This window comes from Ornithorhynchus anatinus, chromosome 11 (genome assembly GCF_004115215.2).
Source record: "Ornithorhynchus anatinus isolate Pmale09 chromosome 11, mOrnAna1.pri.v4, whole genome shotgun sequence".
Classification (NCBI taxonomy): Eukaryota; Metazoa; Chordata; class Mammalia; order Monotremata; family Ornithorhynchidae; genus Ornithorhynchus; species Ornithorhynchus anatinus.
In genome coordinates, this window is record NC_041738.1 from 39,039,761 (window position 1) to 39,056,699 (window position 16,939).

The following is a 16,939-nucleotide window of genomic DNA, read 5'->3' on the forward strand; positions in this document are numbered from 1 at the left end:
TCTTTCCTGAATTAAGTCAATAATCTCCTCTCTGGAACTCACTATGACTACTATTTGTCCCTACTTCCCTGGGTTCAATATACAACCTTGGATGACATTCCAGTGTTCTCCAGCTAAAATGGTAAAATCTCTGTATCTTGCTCAATCAGTTGCATTTATTGATATTTATTCAGTACTTACTGTGTGTAGAATGCTGCACTAAGCGCTTGGGAGAGTACAGTTAGGCAGATCTGTTAGATATATTCCCTACCCACAAGGAGCTTGCAGTCAAAAGGGAGAAGCAGCAGGGCATATTGGATAGAGCACGGGCCTGGGAGTCAGGTGATCACGGCTCCTAATCTGGGCTCTGCCACTTGCCTGTGTGACCTTGGGCAAGTCACCTAACTTCACTGTGCCTCAGTTACCTCATCTGTAAAATGGGGATTAAGACTGTGAACCCTACATGGGACTAGCTGATTACCTTGTATCTACCCCAGCGCTTAGAACAGTGCTTGGGACATAGTAAGTGCTTAATAAATACAATTGTTATCATCATTATTATTATTATGAATGACTGCAGGGGCCTTAAACCTGAAAACCACACTCCCACCACCTAACTTTGCCCATATTCACTGGTAATTATCTGTTAGGCACCAAGTGGTGAGCGGTAGACTGCAAAATGGCCCAAGGAAACTTGGTTATGTGGCCAAAGCCCAAGCTTAAATCCAATGGAAAAAACTATGCCTGCAATCTGGCCAGTTCAGTTAATCACACCGGGGGCCCCTTTCTACATATGTTTGTTGGAAGAGGTCACCCGAGACCTTTCCATGTGATGACACAAGTAAACCAGTCTCTAAACGGTGTTCTGGAGTCTGTGAGGGTGAAGGAGAGAGCAAGACAGTGAGATAGAGCCCAGAAAGCTGACACGCAGGGAAAAGACAAAGAAACCAGAAAAGGGGGAGAATGTAATAACTGGGCAAAGGAAGAAAGAATTCTTTTCCAGAATTTTTGTATATTATATTAATGTGGATCTGTTAAGAATTCAGCCAGATTAATGCAAACCATTCTTTTAAGTCCTAAATGGAGGGCTGCAAGAAGAAGAACATCAAAATGTTTGATGGAAAGAACCGGATCAGAATCTCAAGGTTGCTTGCTAAATAAATGTTTATATCCATAAAAGAATATGCGACGAGAAGGGATGTGTGCACTATCAATATATACAAAGGGGTCAGGAGATGCCTAGGGGCAGATTGCCAGGAGCACACTCTGTCTATTTTTAATCACCAAATCTGAAAACATGAGGTTAAAGGTTACCACGTACCTCAAATCTTCTCCACACACCTTCGGAGTTCAGCAGCATCTATTTACACTAAATCTCCATTTCCAAGGTTGAGTCCTTCTCGTTACTTTTTTCTTCCTATGTGCATCAAGATGTCAGTCTGTTGATCATTCTGGCTGGACTTTGCGTTTAATTTACAGGACCGAGCTAGTGTTAGCAGCCGAGCTGTGGTCCTCTGCAGGGGCTCACGGGGCCAGCACTGACCTGAAAGAGTTAAGAAGCAACATTTAATTAAAACAGGAAGGGAAGAGAGAGTAAAATATAGTCCTAAAAGAAACCCAAGCATCTAGAGTGAGATCGAAATCTCAACCCAGGCCTTGTAAAGAATAGGCTAGGTGTTGCAAATTAGAGCTATTTTCCCTTATTAGCAGCAACTTTCCACGACACTGTCAGTTGTGAGTTGGAAGGTCACCTCTAATGTGTGAAAAAGAATCTGAGAGCCCACTCACCATCATTAGTTACGCTTTGACTCCACCTCACCGTGGGTATTCCCTGGGAGAGGGGCAACCTATATACATTTGGTACCTGCATGTGGGTTTCAGAGAGGCCACCGTATTCTGGGCCACGGCATTCCGAGGGACAGGAATATCCTTTTCCTAATTAAGCTACACCTCCCTGCACCTGTCTCCAGGTCCTGTGAAGGACTCAACATAGTTCTGATGCCGAGTTGCCTATGACCAAGTGCCCCCTTTAAGATGAAAGCACTAAGGAGCCTATTCCCCTCTGGCTGTTGGTTATGCGCCCATTAGCGTTAATGGGAGTCAGACATGCGCATCAAGAGGCAAAGAGACCCCTAAGGCTGCGTTTAGAAGTGTGAAGAAAGTCGTTCATTATAACACAAAAAGCACCTAAATTGGAGGTCAAGAAAGCCAGTCACTTTAAGGAAAAGGAAGGACAGAATTTATCGGTTATGCAGCAGTTGTGAGATGAGATTTGAGAAGTACAGCCGGGGCTTTGTAAGGCCCTGTGGGAACTGGGCTATTGTCTTCTTTGGCCAGTAGATGTAAGCACCCCGGGCCCACAGCCCCCCTTCTCAAGTGACCTTAAGGTCAGGGGCACACATGCTGGCCTTGAACTCTCCGTCTGTCTCCCCACCATATTAATTACTATTCCTCTCTGCCAGGGCAAGAAAACAACCTTCACTGCATTAGTGCTAATTAAGAAGAGTGAGCTCCCCATTCTGGCAGTCTTAATCGCTCTCCTCCACTTATTCAGAACAGGAAGGAGTGCTGACAATCTTATTAATAGCAGAAGGAAACACCTCAGTAATGCTCCCTATCTGATAAACAACCGGGCCTGCTGTGTCAGGCTCCCATACACACAGATGCATTTATCCAACTGGCAGCGATAACAGTCCGAGATGAAGTAGAACAGGAAGATGACAAAGTTTGAGAGCTCAGAGGAGTGGTATTAGGACGGAAATATAAGGTCAGAACCAATGTGAGGTCACTTCCATTAGAAGCAATTTTCATACTACTCCTGCAACCAAAAAAAAAATATTAGTGAGTCATAGCGAACCAACTAATTTGGGATGCAACTGGTTTCCCTCAAAACAAATACACTAGCAATTTGAACTTGTGAGACTGCATCAACTGGGATTCACTGCTCACCAGACACTAAGGAACTGAAGTACATATTAGAAGAGGTTGGGAAGCTGTGTGGCCCAGGGTAAAGAGCATAGGCCTAGAAATTAGACGATCTGGGTTCTAATCCCAGCTCTGCCACTTGCCTCCTCTGTGACCTTGGGCAAGTCACTTCACTTCTCTCTGCTTCAGTTTCCCCAACTATAAAAATGGGCATTTAACAACTGTTGTTCTTTCTATTTAGACAGTGAGCCCTATGTGGAATGGCACTGTGTCTGACCTGATTACTTTATATCTATCCCAGCATTTAGAACAGGGTTTGACACATAATAAGAATTAAAAACCATAAAAGAGGCTTAATCATCACTTAAGTTTTCTGAAAATTGGAGCAAGGTTAAAACTGGATTGTAAAACCTTGTGTGCAGGGATCATGTCAACCAACTATACTGTACTCTTGGAAGTGTTTAATACAGTGTTCAACACACAGTATGCATTCAGGAACACCAATGATTGATTGATAAGGACCTAAAAACCATTGGCAAACATTTTTGCAAACCCATCTCCTCAGAGATTTTGTATTACCTTGCAAATATCTCTCCTTTCTCATTTCAGAGAACCAACTTCTCCTTATATATCTCTTTTGGGGGACACATCTGCATTTTGTTAGGAATGCAATAAAAGGTACATGAGATAGTGTCTACACGTGTAAAATACAGAACTGAGGTATTTTTTCAGAAATTTTAGGCCAGAAATTTTAGAGAGGAAAGGAGGGTCCCTAAATAATTCTGTCGGGTTATCCTCCTGAATTAAATTGAATGTAAACAGCCTATCGTGGCACTCTGAGTTCTTGGGAGACTACAATGTAACTGATTCTTGCCTTTAGGGACCTTACAATCTAGAGGGAAAGACAGATGTTAAAATACATTACAGAGAAGAGGAAGGATGAAAAGGGTAGATGTACATGAGTTAATGCTTAAGCAATTGGATAGGTAAGGTGCATACAAAAGGCCAAGGAGGGTTGTACATACTTAAGTGATGCAGAAGTGCTGATCAGGAAGTAGGGGGAGTGCTATAAGGGGAGATTTGAAATGTATCAGGGAGGGTCTCCTGGAGGACATGGTGGAAGAGTGGTCCTGAGAACTTTAAGAAGGGAGAAAGTTTCAGGCAGGGTTGAGGATGAAAGCAAGAAGTTGGAAGCAGAAAAGAAGAGAATGAAGTGCAGTGAGGAAGCTAGCTTGAGAGGAACAAAGTGTGAGCTGAGGTTTAGTGGGAGAAGATAGTGGATACATAAGGAGGAAGTTGATTGAACGCTTTAAAGCCAATGCTCAGGATTTTCTACTTAAGGTGGGGACGAATGGGTAACCATTTGAGGTCTTTGGGGAAATGGGGAGATGTGTACAGAATGAGGTTTTTGAAAAATGATCTGGGCTGCTAAGTAAAACACAGAATGCAGAGTTGCATGGCCTAGTGGAAAAAGCAAAGCTTTGGAACTCATAGGACCAAAGTTCTGATCTGGACCCTGTCACTTGCCCGCTGTGTGACTTTGGGAAAGCCACTTAACTTTTCTGGGCCTCAGTTTCCTCATCTGTAAAATGAAGATTTGTCTGTGCCCCTCTTACTTAGGCTTCGAGCCCTATGTGGGGTAGGAAATGGGTCCTACCCAATTATTTTCTATCTACCCAGACACTAGTATAGTGCTTAGCACATAGTAGACACTTAATAACAAATTGCCACAATTATTAGGGAACAAGCTAGTGAAGAGGTTGATGCAGTAGATAAGCCAGGATGTGACAAATGCCTAGACTAGAAGAGTGGCCATTTGGGTTGAAATGAAAGGGCAGGTCATGGAAATGTGGAGGAAAACCTATCAATACTTGGTGACAGATTGAATGAGGGGGTTGAAAGAGGAAGGGAAGTACAGGGGAAGATATAGTTTGGGGAGGTATCCACAGAGAGGTGGTAGCTGAAGTCATGGGACTAGATCAGCTCCTCAAAGGAGTATGAGATGAGAAGAGGACATAAAAGAGAGCCTTAAGGGACCCCCAGAATTAAGAGGAGGGTGGCAGAGGAAATGCTGGCAAAAGATGAAAGATTGACCAAAAAAGTAAGAGGAGAACTGGGAGAGAACTGTGTCACTAAAATCCAAGGTTAGATAGTGTTTTCAGGAGGAAGGAAAGGTCCACACTTGAAGACAGCTGAGAGGTTTAGGGGAATTAGGATAGAGTAGACTCCGTTAGATTTGGCAAGTTGAAAAGAGAAGTCACTGATACTAAGAGAGCCCAAACCAAACTACCAAGGAACAAGGAGGGCAATGGAGGAGACTAGTAAAGGCAGCAGATGTACACAGCCCAGTCGGGGAGTTTAGACAGTACTTATGTTGGGATTGGATTTCTAAGGAGAGTATCGTCTTTCTGGCAGTCTTCTAAGAACAGAATGAAATCCCATTTGTCTAAATTTATGAGGTCCTTTCTGAAGTCATAGGGATGGACTAAATGATCACCCCGTGTCACTTCCTGCTTGGTGAGCCCACAGCGAGTGTTGTACACAGTATAGATTGAAGCAGAAAGTTAGAAATTAATTTGGTTAACTGGTCCCTTATAGTCCATCTGGAGAATTCTGGCCTCAAACAATTTTTTGAGTGAAAATAATCATTTGAGGCTCCTCTCAAGGAAAAAAGGACAGTTTCAAATTTCTTCCACTCTGGCTGTGTTGATTCGATTCTTTTCCAAATCATAGGGTGGGGCGAGGTAAGGCCTCTTTGGAAAGAGCATGGGCCTGGGAGTCAGAGAACCTAGGTTCTAATTCTGTCCCTGCCACCTGACAGCTGTGTGAGCTTTACCAAGTCACCTAACTTCTCAGGGTCTCCATTTCCTCATCTGTAAAATTCAGATTAAACATCTGTTCTCCTTTCCTCGTAGGACTGTGAGCCCCATATGAGAAAGGGACTGCATCTGACAGGTTTATCTCCTATGTACCTTAATGCTGAGTATAGTGTTTGGCACATAATAGGCATTTAAATAGCATAATTATCATCATCATTCCTGGCATAGTGAAAAACTCCTGGGGCCCCATGGCCTTATGATTCCTGACTAGTGGGTGCCTTTGTCTCTCAGGCCTCTTCTGCCTGCACTGTTCCTTACCCCAGGCTAAGGGGTTTCCTAAGACAGAGCATTGGACCAATGCTCCCTTCCCAGCTGAGTAATTTAAGATGTCTTGCTGCACCTCAATGGGCCTCAGCTTTCCCTCTCTATATTGAGGCTAATATTATCTGACTTCCTACTTCAAGAAGGTATTGCAGGGATTCATTTAATTTTTTAAAAATCCATTATTATTAACTTCCCCGTACCTCATCTTTATCCTCATACAGCGTCATACAAAGCTGATTTAAAGAACATTCACTCAATTCAAGCTCAACGAACAACTGGGTTCCGGAAAGCCTCTTTGATATTTGGCAGCCACCAGAGAACAAGGGGGTCAAGTGTGGAGAGAGGCCTCCCAGGAGTGGCGAGGTTCCCCGGTGCCTTGATTAAAGACAACCCCCCAGAGCCCCTACATTTTGGTTTGGATGCAAATCACAGCCAGGGTCATTTGCACAGCTCAGGGCCTAGAAGGACCAGAGCAGGGAGGCAGGTCAGGGTTGCTGCCATGTATCTGCCACTGGGTATTACTGTCATTACAGACAGCAAAACATCCCAGGAAAAAAGAGACTTGAAACCCCACAAGCTCAGTCCTCCTTTCCCCTTGTTCTCCCTGTCTTATAAAAATAGAAAGAACACATGTTCCCATTAGTCACTTGCTTGAGGGGAGCTGTGGGCTATATGCAAGCAGCCGGTACACTGGAGCCAAATTTGAATACAATTTGCATATTCCAGGTAGACAATGGGCAACTGCATCAAAAACACATTCACTCACCTCCCCCCACCCCCCCACTAAGGCAGTAAGTGAGACAGAAACCAGATGACATTTACAAATAACAAAACCTTCCTCGTTTTATGTTTTCAAATCTACTTTATAGGGCCCCTCATGGTGACTGAAGCCCACCCCAGCTAGAGAGGCGTTCAAAGAGGCTTTTAATTAAACTTCTGCTTGCCAAGATTGGTTTGCATATGCACAAGCGGGAGGACCGGGCCCCCTGGGGAAGTGTTAAAGATAGGCACAGCTCCACACTTCTCCTTGGGAACGTCTGGTTTGTTTGCCCCAGATTTATTGCATTTTGCTTGCTGAAATCCAGCTTGTGTTTTTAGCATTCACTTTCTGGCCTGTGATGAGCTGCGAGAGCCGAGAGTATAGGAGCTTGTGGTCGCTTGATCTTTAAATGCTGAATGATCTCTGCCTTCGGTGTAACCCCAGGGAGTTCAAAGGTTAAGTTTTGGGGATGCAATCAGTGTCCAAGCAAGACAGGACAAGATTGCGGTGAGGTTGAGTCAAGGCACAGCCAGAGGGGAAAAGAAATAAAAAACCTGGGAATCACACAGGTGCCGCTGTTATTGACCCTCCATTTCCCTTCACTGAAGAGAACCGATCCTAAAGCCAGAGGTTTCCCTAGAGCCTTTGACCTGACTTGACCTGACCTTTGTAACACTATCAGGACCAATGGTCAGTAGATATCAACTGTCAATATACAGCTAAAAAACACCATTTAATGCATAATACAGGAAGGGCTATCTATTTGCTGATCGATCACAGATCTGCAAGTTGACAAAATATGGTGTCCCTTGTCTTATCACAATGCTGAGAATATGTACTGCGACAAATTGAATGATCTACACCTTTCCTGTCCCACTCTGGGGCGCTTAATAAATACAGGATTGATTGACAAATCAAAAATGAATGGGAGTGCTGAACTGCTCATTGGATGATTCAAATGTCACTGAAGTGTATAACAAATTCAAATTAATTCAACTCATTAAGTTGATCTATTAAAATACTGAATAGATAGGTTATGTCTACACTAACACTCATTTGGATAAGTTGATAGTGATCTGCATTTGCCTGAAATATCCACGTAATTGCAGGTGTTGGGGCCTGACCCACTGGCATGAGTTAGATTTTCCTTAGCAAGCCCTGGTCTGTCCCCAGGGCTGCCAAACATAGTTGATTCTTGATCCAAGGGTTTGGCAATGTGGGATTCATTCTTTCATTCATTCCATTCAATCATATTTATTGAGCGCTTACTGTGTGCAGCGCACTGTACTAAGCGCTTGGAAAGTACAGTTCGGCCATGTCCCCAGGAGACTGTGCTTTTCCCCTTTAACCCAGAGAAACTTCCCCTGATCCCTGGCCAAGAAGAGGGGTCCCGTACAGAGCTCTACACCCAGAAGCATCCAGGACAGGTTGTTGATGTTTGACATGGATGATCAGGAAAAAATGATTTTCCTCAGTTGCCCCCGGCAGAGTTAAGAGGTACTGAGGGTAGGAATGAGACCACAGAAGGTGGGGAAAAAGAGAAGTGGGTCGATCAGGTTGAGGCTCGGAAACTCACAGGAGTTGAAGACCCCAGTTTCCCTTCCAACTCCATATCAGGGGAAACCACTCCCTCAGGGCCTTTCCTTTCCTCACTGTCCCCAAAACAAGTAAAGGATCCTCAGTTCCTCTGACCCTCCATCTTTCCAGCTTCCGTTGGCTCCTCTGCTCCTTCAGGAAAGGTCTGTATCTCCCCCAGCTCTTTCCACCCCTCATCAGGGTGAAATGGCCTTCTCCTGGAGAGCCCAGCTCACATGGCTCCCTGGCCAGATACAGTCCCCTAGTTCCCTGCTCTCAGCAGCTGGTCCAGGCCCTGCCCCTGCAAAATCACTTTTAGGTTCTGGCCGCCCCTTCGGGAGCAAGGACTAATGGGTAATTTCCACACGGCAGCCAAAGTCTGCTTACAAGTAGCCCAACCTGCCTGAGTAATCAAATGTGGCACACGAAAGTTACTGACCAATGCTGAAGCACGGGGACACATATGGAATCCTTCGGTAATCTCTTTGCTAAATTCAGTTGCAAAACCTGTGCGTGAGTGCTGTGCAGACACTTTTGGTTTATTCAAATAATGTAAAGGACTTATATTTGGAGAAGGAAGTGTAGATAATTTTCATATTATTATGCTTTAGAGACACATTGCTAAACAGCCCAGAGAAAAATCATCCCTCACTTGATAGGAGGAGGTTCAAATTTCCCACCCTTTCTCCTCCTCCTCACTTCCTTCCCTCCCACACGTATCTCTCTGGGCTCCATAAGAACAGATCCTCTTCGGAGTCAATTTTTCAACAGACCACTGCCCAGATATGAACCGGTGTCCTCAGAGTGAAGGTTTGGATAAAAGAGCTGACTCTTTCTGTTCTAGGCTCCAAGCACGCAGCTACCTAGTGGGAAAACACCATGATTTGAGACTCAATTTGAATGGCCACCATCAGCCTGAATGCACTCGACCGACAAGCAAAAGTCATTGGAAAATTGTTAATCTTCTGCTTGCCTGTGTAGATCTGGCTAAGGATGATCCTTTTCTGGCTGATAGACCTGCAATTCAATCAATCAATAGCATTTATTGAGGACATACTTTGTCAGAGCACTGTACTAAGCACTTGGGGGAGTATGATTAGTAGCTATCATCCCTGCTCTCAAGGAACCTACAACCAGGGGGAAGGGAAGAGAGAACAAACAATTATAACTTGACTTCATATAGCTCTTTTATTTCCCAAAGCAGCCTCACATTACTTATCTCATTTTTGTCCTTCTCATATGGGATGGAAGAATGATTAGCCCTTAGCTCATGTTCAGCTTCCAAATCTTCCAAAAAATGACTGGGAAGGGTAGGATAGGCTGGTATATCTTTCTGAAAGTGGAAGACTTTTCTTTAGTCCCCATGGACTCTAGTTTATAGGAGTACATTTTTCTGTGGGAGGGGGAAGGGTCTGGGACAACATTTCAGAAAAAAAAAACCCTAAAAACCTTACATCAGCAAATCACCTATACATTTTTTGTTTGCAGTCTGTGCCCTATGAGTCATATATGAGCATATGGCAACACAGTAAGTGATGCATTGGGATTTCTTCTGACTGAGGAGGCCCAGAAATCAGCTCACTTCAGGAGTGGAACCGGTGTATTTCAAGACGGAAACCTGCTTTGTAAAATATGATTGATGGAAGAAAAGGAGTGAGTGTAGCTCAATATAGAACACTAGCTAAATCAAAAATCTGGAGAGAAAGATGTGCTGTGATGGAATTATTGCCATCGATCTCCTACGACATTATCAATTCATTCCTTTTCTGAAGGAGGGAAAGGCATTGTACTAGTTTCATAATTTAATAAATGAATTTTTATACATAACTACTTAACAGCTTTTCTAAAATTTATAATTAATGAATACAGTAAGAAATGGCTCTAAGCTAGCAAAAAGCAGTGTGGCTTAATGGAAAGAGCATGGGTTTTGGATTCAGAGGACTTGGGTTTTAATCCCAGCTCTAGCACTTGCCAGTTGTGTGAATTGGAGCAAGTCACAATTTCTCTGAGCCTCACTTTCCTCATCTGGTTATCTTTTATCTATCCCAGCACTTAGTTCAGTACTTAGCACATAGTAAACACTTAAAAAAAATACTCCAATTAGTATTATCCATGGGTGGGAAAATGAGAAATCTCCCCCTATTTTCTGGAAATGAGAGTTCACCACTGGCAGAGTGAGGGTAGAAACTACTTAAGCTCTGAGCTCCTTAAAGATCGGTATTCACGTCTACTAACTCTGTTGTATTGTAGTTTACCAAGTGCTTAGTATAGTGTTCTGCACACAGTTCTCTCTCAGTACCTATCTCTGTTTGATGACTGACAATTTACAGTTTGCAAAGTAGGCCACCTGAGCAGGCAGACCAGTCTGGAGAACAGCCTTTGGGAGGGAACTTGTTTCCTTGATCAGAAGCCTCACTAAAGTCCAGATACAAAGACAAAGGCTCAAAAGCCAGGAACAGTGTGTATGGAGACAAACACATCAGTGCAAAGGAACTACTTTGCTTATGTGTTCAGTGAGGAAGAAAATGATAGTTATGCAACGATCTTCAGTCATGCTCACATTCAGAAATAACAGCTCACGATCCCTGATAACATCTTTGAAAATGAAGGTCAACTATAGTATGGGAATTAATGTTTGTAAAGTCTTTTAAGATTGAGGGGTACAGTCCCACTCCCTTCCAAGTGCCCTGTGAATTTTCAGAGTGGGTGTCTGTGGTATTCCGGGTGGTGTAAGTTCTCCAGTCCAGCACCCCCAGGACCCAGGCCTGGCACCCACTCCCCACCCCCATGAGCCACCTCTTGTCCTCCTCTAGGCCTGCTCCCTGACAGACCCTCTACTTTTACCATGGAGCTTTTTTTTCCTCCCTACCCTTGGAAACCTTATCTCCTTGCTTAAGGGAGATGCTTAGGTTTTCTGAGTGTTTCTTGATGACTTCTTCCCCACCTGCATTGCATAGCATATCCCGGGCCTGTCTAAAGCCTGAAGCTGTTTGTTACTGCAGCTGTTGCTCTTGCATGCTTCTCAAACTTGCCAGGTCAGAGATGAATTGTATATTATAAATCACTTATGTTTTTATGTTATTGTCTTTCTCCCCCTCTAGACTGGAAGCTTGTTATGGGCAGGGAACATGTCCGCCAATTCTGTTGTACTGTACTTTCCCAAGCACTTAGTACAGTGTTCTCTGCACATAGTAAGTGCTTAATAAATATCATGGATTGATGTTTCATATTTGTATATAAAATAATATGGATAATGTTAAATACAATAAGAAATACTTGGGCTTCTAGTATTTTAAGATCCACGCCACAGACTCCAAGCTTTCTCCACTTAAAATACAGCAGATTTTGATAGTTTCTTGTTAAATACCCCCTGGCATTATGAAGAATTTACCACTTCCTTTCAAGCTACTTCTGGTTTTGAATTCACATATCACAATGTTTAATGTTACTCCGACTGAGAGAGATGCTTCCATCAGGGCCTGACTCTGAAGATGGAAGGCTCTTTGGTATACTATACCCAATAACTGACAGCATTCACTCAAACCAACATCAATCTTTTTTGGAAATAAAAATCACTGGAACTGCTTCATTTGATACTTCTCCCAAATGAAATTTTCATTGAATTTAAGTCAATCAGTAACAGCAGTATAGAAGTTGGCCCAATTTCATTATGATTTTGTCAGTTTAGCCACAAACAGGAGAGGATAAAAACAGGTATTCCTCTGAGGTATTTCTCTGCACAGAGGTGAATTCTGGTAGCAAATGCATCAATCATTATGAGTTAATAATCTCAACCCCAGCACTGGCCATATGAACCAATTGGCCAAAATGATGAAAGAAAAAAAAGTGAGTTGGAAGCAAATAATAAAATGCAGATGACTAGAAGAAATCATCAGAATGCCTCTGGATTTATTAATTCATTGTGTTCCAGAGTGGAAAAATAATAAATGCTATATTTACTTATATAATGGTCACCCCCCATTTACCTGCCAAACCTAGACTTTTAGATCATTAGTTTTGAATATTCAGATCCAAAATAACTCCTCCACTGGTCTCCACTCCAGCTACATCTTGAAGAAGTAGGGTGGCAAGAACAAGGAATATTTGAGTAAGTATGGTAAGAATGCCATCTGAAGAGGAAAGTCAAACCCTTTTAGAGGATGTGATTTTTCACCTTGAGAAAACAGGACTGATGAATAAAAGCACAACTGAGAGGAGATCACACTCAGATACAAAGATGACAGAGAATCTGAGAAGGATGTTGTGAATGCTTTTTGCCAAGGTTTGTGAAAACAGGAGCGAGCAAGCCAAAAAATGTAAAAGGATGTCATGCTAGAGCTGCTCACAAGAGAACTAAACCTATATCATACTGCAGCAAGACTTGGTCCTCTGAGGTTTCTTCCCCAACCCCCAACACTCCCCCCACCAGCCAACTGAAGGAAATTAACTGTATTCATTTCTCTTTCCCATCAGGCTTTCGATGGACAGGTCTCTTAGGGCCTGGTGTCAGCAGAGGGGTGGGGCGAGAAGCCCATCAGGTTCATTAATTGCTAGAAAGTTAGAACAATCAGTCAGCAAGAAGGTATTGCTGACCCGGCTTCTCAGTTAACCCTCTGCGCGATGATTAAAGGCAGTTTGGACTATCAAAATGACGCCTGGGATATGGGCCGCTTCTGTCTTCCTGGCCTTTTTTTTCCTCCACTCCTTCCCCTCACAGTGCCCTCTAGTTCATTTGTGTGGAGGCTAGCCTTCTCTGTTGATCTTCCAGGGCTCCCCTACTCCTCTAGGAAAATGTCTGAACACAGGGCAATTAGGAATAGTGGTGATTTGACTCATGAACCCAGCATACTTAGTCCTTTGACTGCCAGAGCTCAAGTGAATATAGACTGCATGCGTGCATGTACAGGAAACCACTGAACTACTTCCTGATGCTACATTACTTCAATCAGTGTGCACTGCGCAGAAAGCAACCTGCAATTAGACAATTAGTCTGATACACACTCTTTCCATTAGTGTTTATTTCTGTCGCTAGTCACGTTGCTTACTGGAAAGTGAAGGCTGTTAGCATATATGGTTCACTCTCCCTACCCCCTTTCAAGATGTTTTGCTGATCTACTTTGATTTCTTTTAGCAGCCTGCTGATTCTCCTCTTTAATGCTGCTCTTTGGAGTTGAGGGGCTCAGAGGTGTGTGAATTGCTGAAATCGGACTTACCTGGCATATTTACCTTGAAAAGCTGAAGTTCTGAGTAAAGAGGCCCCTGGCTACTAGGGGTTTGAGAGGGAGCGGTTGGGGGAGGGAGGGAGGGGACACATGGGCAAAAGACCCAGAGAAAATGGATTCCTAGGATTTCACTGGACAAACTAATGAGAAAGAGGCTGATGACGAGACTCTCCCACTGTAAAAGGTGCTGGGGAAGATACAAGATAATCAGGTTGGACACAGCCTATGTCCCACATGGAGCTCACATTTTTAATCCTCATTTTACAGATGAGGAGCTAAGGCACAGTGAAGTTAAGTGACTAGCTCCATGTCACATAGTAGAAAGATGGCAGAGCCAGGATTACAACCCAGGTCCTAATGTTCATGAGCTCATTGGATTAAGAAAACCATAAGCAATCCACTGAGCTTCCCAGCTGTGGGTTGAGTTCTGTCTCACTGCAAGGCAGTGGAAAAATGGGAAAATTGAGCAAATTCCTGGAATACCTAGAGATGACCAAAGTCAGAGAGACTGAATAATGGACCAATAATAATAATAAATGATCATTATTATTATTATAATCATTATTATTATGGTAAATGTTAAGGACTTATTATGTGCTAAGCATCATACTAAGTTCTAGAGTTGTTATAAAATAAGCAGATTGGACACAGTCCCCATCCTACCCGTGGCTCACAATCTAAGGGAGGACAGGTATTCAATTCCTGTTTTACAAATGAGGTAACTGAGGCACAGAGAAGTGAATGACTTGCTCATGGTCATGCCTCAGGCAAATGGCAGAGCTGGGATTAGAACCCAAGTTCTTTGACACCCAGGTCCATATTCTGTCCAGTTGACCATGCTGCTTCTCTTGACTGTGGCTCAACACCGAAAATTAGGCACCTTATCTTATGTCAGGGAGTTTATGAGGATTCACATCACTCTGATTTCCTCTAAGAGCAATTATATCTGCATGGTATGTTTAAAAAGGAAAAAAAATAATATCTTTATATGTCATATTAAAAGTCACCATGAAATTAAAAAGTTGAGAGAAAAATGCGGAGAACATTGGCAGAAAAGCAAATGACTAGGTATGTATTTATTTCCGGCACGACCATCTTGCATCCCGTTGAGCTTTAGCTTGGCCATCGGGAGATGGGGTAACACCCACTGTACCTCATCAATCGATCGATGGTATTTACTAAGCACTAACTCTGTGAGGAGCGCTGTACTCAGTGCTTATGAGAGAAAGTAGACCTAACTGCAACATGTGGGTGTTGAGATGATGGATGAGGCTGATTCTGATCCAACCAGCAAGTATGGACTAATTTGCTTCCACTTTAGTGAAAAATGCATTTTTCAGGCCATTAAGACACCCCCTAAGGCTGCTTGTAAATCATTTTAAAAGGCATTAAACCCACAAACGTGTCACTGGCCAAAATGAACCTATATTGGCCCAATCCCCATTTTCCAGCCACTTGCTCATCTTTCTTCTGCTCTTCATGTTAGAACACAAGTCCCAGGCTCTGCCAATATACCTTGAATTTTCTCCCCAAAACAGTGTCCAAGAACAACCGAAAACAAGGGAAACAGGAAGGAGAGGAAGAACATACTCAGTTTCTTTTAGGCCCAGCACATTGTCTAACAGCCTCTGGGGCTGCTCTGATTTTTGTTTATAGTTCTGAGCACAGGCTTTCAAACTCCCATAGGGAACCTTTTAATGTCTGGTGTACCTTTAGAGGAGCATTACCGTTTCCCAAGAGGTACGCGATCTACCTATTATTTGCCACTTGAATAAGGTTCTTTGCGTATAATTGACATTGAGCTCGTTTCTTACAGAGCTATGATATAAATTCAGGACACAATCAGAGGTACTAACATTTCATTTTGAGTGCGGAAGTGAAAAGGGAGAGGGAACAACAGAGTAGGCCTTGGGAGGGGCTGGCGAATTACAAAGAACTAGCAGGTCAGAAAGTCCCAATTTCTGGTCTTTTCAGCCCTGTTCAGGTCTTGGGAGACACTTGGGATGAGCAAGGCTCAGAGGTGATGGGAGACAATGGCCACCATGGAATTAACATCTATGGATACAATAGTCGTAGTTATAATAATAATAGCAGGCCAGGATATGATAAATACCCTTTCTGGCCTTTTAATTAAGATGCCTAATCAATGCTGTAAAGTTCTTTTTGTGCTCCCCAATACAGTTCTGATAGTGGATGACAGGCAGTAGGTTTCAGGACAGCAACAAATGCAGAAGGATCAGCTAATATACAGGCTTTATGACACGAACACAGTAGTGAAATGCAGGCAGCAGTCACTTTAGAACTACCTGAGTTACTATGAAGCGGCACACCTATGTCTGAATTTTTTTACCTTATCACAGTGTTACAACATCGGGACTAATTTGGGACTGATTACTGAGAAGCAGTGTGCCTTTTAGTGAGTAGAGCATGGGCCTAAGAGTCCAAAGGTCATGGGTTCTAATTCCAGCTCTGTCACATTTTGTCTGCTGTATGAACTTGGGCAAGTCACTTCACTTCTCTGGGCCTCAGTTACCCCATATGTAAAATAAGGGTTAAGAGTGTGAGCCCTATATGGGATAGGAACTGCGTTCAACCTGACTACCTTGTATCTACCCCAGAGTTTAGAACAGTGCTTGGTAAAGAGTAAGCATTTAACAAGTACTATAATAACAACAATAATAATAATTACACCAGGTGCATAAGGTAAATACTATGTAATCCTTTTAGCAATAATGATAATTTTGATTTTAGTTAAGGGCATACTATGTGTCAAGCCCTGTTACAGTTAAGGTAGATATAAGATGAGCATATAGGACACAGTCCCTGTCCCAGATGGGGCTCACAGAGGGAGAAGTGGCATTTCATTCCCATTTGACTGATGAGAAAACTCAGGCACAGAGAAGTTAAGCGACTTGTCCAAGGTCACACAGCAAGCAAGTGGTCTAGCCGGGATTAGAATCTAGGTCCTCTGACTTCGAGCACCGTGTCCTTTTCACTAGATCACATTGTTTTCCTAACTCTCTCCTTGTCCTCACTCCCCAGCTCACATACCCACCCCATGCTTGCCCTCTCCCTGTCTTTCGCCTATCTCTCACTTTGCCCTGGCCTCCAGCTCATTAGCACTTCTGTCCCCATTGGTGCCCATCCATCAGGGCCACAAAACTGGGGCAGAATAGAGAAGGGACAGTTAGGAGTAAGAGCAAGAATAGGAGGAATTGTCCAATCCCACCAAGCATGCCCTTGAAAACAGGAATTGCCCACACTTTATAAAAATGGGTTCATTTAGGCTGAATAAAGAAATTCCATTTGGGGAAATCCCATAGTACATTGAACAA

The 16,939-nt window shown here is 43.2% G+C and overlaps 1 long non-coding RNA gene across 1 annotated transcript in view; it reads right to left on the reverse strand.

The window, feature by feature from the left end:
- Positions 1–16,939, reverse strand: part of LOC120638702 — a 303,340-nt gene that overhangs the window by 267,708 nt on the left and 18,693 nt on the right. The window contains exon 2 of the long non-coding RNA XR_005660588.1: positions 1,301–1,522. This is a non-coding gene — a long non-coding RNA (uncharacterized LOC120638702). The remainder of the gene's footprint in view (positions 1–1,300; positions 1,523–16,939) is intronic.